This window comes from Sarcophilus harrisii, chromosome 5 (assembly GCF_902635505.1).
Source record: "Sarcophilus harrisii chromosome 5, mSarHar1.11, whole genome shotgun sequence".
NCBI classification, from domain to species: domain Eukaryota; kingdom Metazoa; phylum Chordata; class Mammalia; order Dasyuromorphia; family Dasyuridae; genus Sarcophilus; species Sarcophilus harrisii.
Genome location: NC_045430.1, coordinates 7,210,359 through 7,215,370, shown reverse-complemented (window position 1 = coordinate 7,215,370; position 5,012 = coordinate 7,210,359).

Genomic DNA, 5,012 nt, shown 5'->3' with positions numbered 1-5,012 from the left:
CCGGGGAGGTGTGGACAAGGTTAGGTCACCTGGGGACCCAGGCACTCGCCATATTCCCATTTAGCTCCAATACAAAGGTGTGCAACTTCAGCTCTGGGAATCCTCTGCCGGCTGCCTGAAGCGCTTGGCTCCCAGAGGCCAGAGGCCTTCTTTCTGAGAGGCAGCACTGATGGGGCGCCCCACCCCAACGTAAGACACCCAAAGAGAGGAGAGGAAGAGATGAGAGCAGTCTTAGAGAGGGGACTGAGGAAACCCTGGTTTTAAACAGAAAATGGCCGTTGGAGAGCTCACCTGGCCTGGGGAGGAGACAGTCCCTGTTTGAAGGAGAAAATATGGCTCTGGGGAAGTCCCGGGAAGGAAAGAAAACAAGGGGGACCCCTAATTTGAGGAACACCACAGATTTGCCCTCAGGGATTCCCCAAGTTTGAAGGAGCAGAGCAGACTGCCTTCTTCAGATGACCACAAATAGACTTGGAAAGTTTCAAGAGAGCGTCCTCCGAAACTGGACAAAGACCGTCATTGCATGCTTGCCTGTCTTCCCGTCCCCCCACAGGGGGCAAGGATGCTGCCAGCTCTTGTCCCCAGGCTTTAAGAATAACCTTTAAGAATAATAATGACATGTATACTTATTGTGTATCTAATTTATATTTTAATATATTTAACATCTACTGGTCATCCTGCCATCTAGGGAGGGGTGGGGGGTAAGAGGTGAAAAATTGGAACAAGAGGTTTGGCAATTGTTAATGCTGTAAAGTTACCCATGCATATATCCTGTAAATAAAAGGCTATTAAATAAAAAAATAATAATAATGACATTTTTAAAGTAGGCAGCCGGATGACTCAATGAAATATTGGACTATTAGGAAGCCTGAGTTCCAGAGACAGAGACAAGAGACAGACCCAGACAAAAAGGCAAAGAAAAAGACAGAGACAGAAACAGAGACAGATTCAGGCAGAGACAGAGACGGTCAGGAAAGAGATAACGGCAAGTCAGAGAAACAGAGGAGGGAACGAAACAGAGAAAGGAGAGAACGACAAAGGAACAATTCAGGTAGAGACAGAACAGAGATGAGAAGGGCGGCAAACAGGGATGAGAGAGACAGACAAAGAGACAGATTCAGGCAGAGACAAAAACAGAAACAGAGACAGTCAGAGATGAGAGACGCACAAAGAGAAACAGAAAGAGGTAGAGAGACAGACAAAAACAAAAAAGAGAGAAGAAAAAGAGGAATAAAGAGAAAGTGGCAAAGGTTGTTGAAAGTGCTTTGCAAACTTCAGTAACACATTTATGTAGCACTTTGCATGTGCTGTCTCATTTGAGTCTTACAAATATTCTATGAAGTGGGTGCTATTATTATACCCATTTTACAGATATGGAAACTAAAGCAGAGAAGTTAAGTGATTTGCCCAGGAAGTCAAATCCAAAAATCACTTTACATTCTTTCATTCTATAAAATGGGCATAATAATAGTACCTATCTTTTCCATGAAAGTCTTCTTGCTCCTTCTCTCATCATCTGTTGCAGCACAACTTCCTTACATTCAACAGGCATTTTGGGGACTGTGAAGTCTGGGTCAGCTCCCTGTTGACCTCCGGATCAGCCAGAGTCAGGATCAGCAAAAGTCCTTGGTCTTTGGGAAAAAAAGGCCCCTATTTCTACTTTCTGTATCACCAAAAAGATCAAACCACCCAGAATATGAGAAGGGCTATTTTAAACATAAGCTAATAAATTTGACCAATGGTGGTCTTAAGTGCTCAGTTGTCTGATTCATGCCCAACTCAGGTTTCAGCCCTTTCTCCCTTTCTTTTGTTTTGAACACATGGTCATGCCATCCTTGACTTCTCAGGAGGTGAAACCCCCAAAAGGGGTGATCACCCCTCATTCTGGGAAAAGGTAAAAACACTGAAAAGGTGATCATCCCCCCTGACCTTGGAAAGAGATGAAAAACCAAAGGGAAGTGAAGTCAAGCCAGATATTCAGCGGGGTTTTCCAATCTTCCCCAAATCCCTCTCCATTTTCAAATACAAGAATTACGTGAAAGCTGAGTGAAAAATGAAGCAACAAAGGAATCAATTAAATAAATGGTTTTAAAAAACAAGCTTAAGAATGACAGTTCGGCCGGGAACAAACCAACCTCAAAGCCAACGGGAAATTCAACCAAATCATTTCTAATGGACATAAGCTAACCAATGCCCAGAAAAGAACTCTGGGGAGATGACTAAAACCATTACAAATTAATCCCTATATTTATGCCACCTGCATTTTTGATTTCCTTCACAAGCTAATTGTCAATTTCAAGTCTGATTCTTTTTGCAGCAAAATAACTTTTTGTCATGTATCTTATTGTGTATCTAATTTATATTTTAATATATTTAACATCTACTGGTCATCCTGCCATCTAGGGGGAGGGTGGGGAAGTGAGGTAAAAAGGAACAAAGTTTTGGCAATTTTAATGTGAAATTATTATATCCTGTAAAATAAAAGGCTATTAAATAAAAAAATAAAATTTAAATTAAAAAAAAAGATTTCAAGGGTCCTAAGGAGGTATTAAATAAAAATCCACATCCCTTCTTCAACAAAGATTCAAAACCAAATATTGTCCATTGCTTCATGTGTCAGAATCAATGGTTCCTCAAGTTTAATTCTTGCAACATCTTACCATTTCTCAGGAATCAATGATTCCTGAGGTTTTCAAGTCCTACAACAGTCTTATCATGTCCCAGAAATAATGATTCCTGGGGTTTCAAATCCAAAATTTATCATTCTCAAAGAATCCAGTTTCCTGGGTTTTGAAGTCAACAATTTTTGATTCCATAGTCAGATAACATAACTCCATCTCTTTCAGTGGTGGGCACAGTCACAATGGAAACACCCTATGTTTCTTGGTTTCTCCTTCGTTTTCAAAGGTCTTCCTTCCTCAATGGACAAAATGGCTCATTGGCACCCATCTGATTCCTTCTCCATCTGTAGAGATACAAGCAACCCCTCTCTCCCAAGCAGTTAAGCTATCTGGTCCCTTCCATTCACCATTTTCTGGGTCTCTCCAAATCACCTGGCAATTATCTAAAGATAGTGGAGCTGCTCGCATTGGACACTGCCCTTTGGGTGGGTTATAAAACTTGTCTGCCAGAGCCAGTGCATCTTTGTCAAAAATCAAGAAGTTAATAGTATAAAGAGCTAGATTTAGAAGTTCTCTAGTGTTACCCGTGGCTCCCCCTTTTTTTTTGGAGGAGCATCTTATCCTCAAATCATCATCTGATCATCTTCTCATTATCTCATCATCTTCTCATCATATCATCTTCTCATTATCTCAGTATCATCTCATCATCTCATCATCATCTCATCTTCTCATCATCTCATCATCTTTTTCTCATCTTCTCATCATCTCATCTTCTCATCATTTCATCATCATCTCATCATCTCTCATCATCTCATCTCATCATCTCTCATTATCTCTCATCATCTCTCATTATCTCTCATCATTCTCTCATCATCATCTCATCATCTCATCATCATCTCATCATCTTCTCATCTCTCATCATCATCTCATCATCTCATCATCATCTCATCATCTCATCTTCTCATCATCTCATCATCTTCTTATCATCTCATCATCTCATCATTTCACGATCATCTCATCATCTCTCATCATCTTCTCATTATCTCATCATGATCTCATCATCTCCTCCTCATCTCATCATCTCCTCCTCATCTCCTCATCTTCTTCTCATGTTCTGATCATCATCTCATCATCTTCTTCTCATCTTCTCATCATCTCATCATCATCTCATCATCTTCTCATCTCATAATCATCTCTCATTATCTCTCATCATCGCTCATCATTTCTCATCATTCTCTCATCATCATCTCATCAACTCTCATCATTCTCTCATCATCTTCTCATCATCTCATCATCTCATCATTTCATCATCATCTCATCATCTCTCATCATCTTCTCATTATCTCATCATGATCTCATCATCTCCTCCTCATCTCATCATCTCCTCCTCATCTCCTCATCTTCTTCTCATGTTCTGATCATCATCTCATCATCTTCTTCTCATCTTCTCATCATCTCATCATCATCTCATCATCTTCTCATCTCATAATCATCTCTCATTATCTCTCATTATCTCTCATCATTTCTCATCATTCTCTCATCATCATCTCATCAACTCTCATCATTCTCTCATCATCTCTCATCATCATCTCATCATCTCATCATCTTCTCATCTTCTCATCATCTCATCATCTTCTTTCACCCACTCTATCACACTGTCTCCTTGATGAAGTACTGCTGTGGGTGCCTCTTGTGTACCAAAAACTGGTATCTCCAAGGGTTTTTGAGTGACTCTTTTAACCACATTGGATAAAGCCAGTTCAACTTCTCTCAAAGCCTCTTGAGCTTCTTTTGTAAGCTGCCATGGTGAGTTTAAAGCACTGTCTCCCCTTAAAATGTCATATAATAGTTGTAATTGATAGGTAGTCAAGCCTAACACTGGATGCATCCATTGGATATCTCCTATCAATTTCTGAAAGTCATTTAAGGTGTTTAGCTTCTCTGATTTAAGGAAAGTTTTTGTACTGTAAGCATCTTAGGGTATACTTCATATCCTAAACATTGAAAAGGAGCATGTCTTTGAATTTTTTCTGGAGCTATGTGCAATTTGTAGCTCCTTAGTGTTTCTGTGGTCCTTTGTAGATATGCTTCTAACATTTGCTTCTCGAGTACACATCCCAATATATCATCCATGTAATGTAATAACATAAGCCAAATTCTGTAATAACATCTGAACATAAGCTGATGTAAAGGAATTTATGACCAAAGAAGAACTAGAGATCACTATTGACTACAAAATTGAAAATTTTGATTATATCAAATTGAAAAGTTTTTGTACAAACAAAACTAATGCAGGCAAGATTAGAAGGGAAACAATAAACTGGGAAAATATTTTTACAGTCAAAGGTTCTGATAAAGGACCATTTCCAAAATATATAGAAAATTGACTCT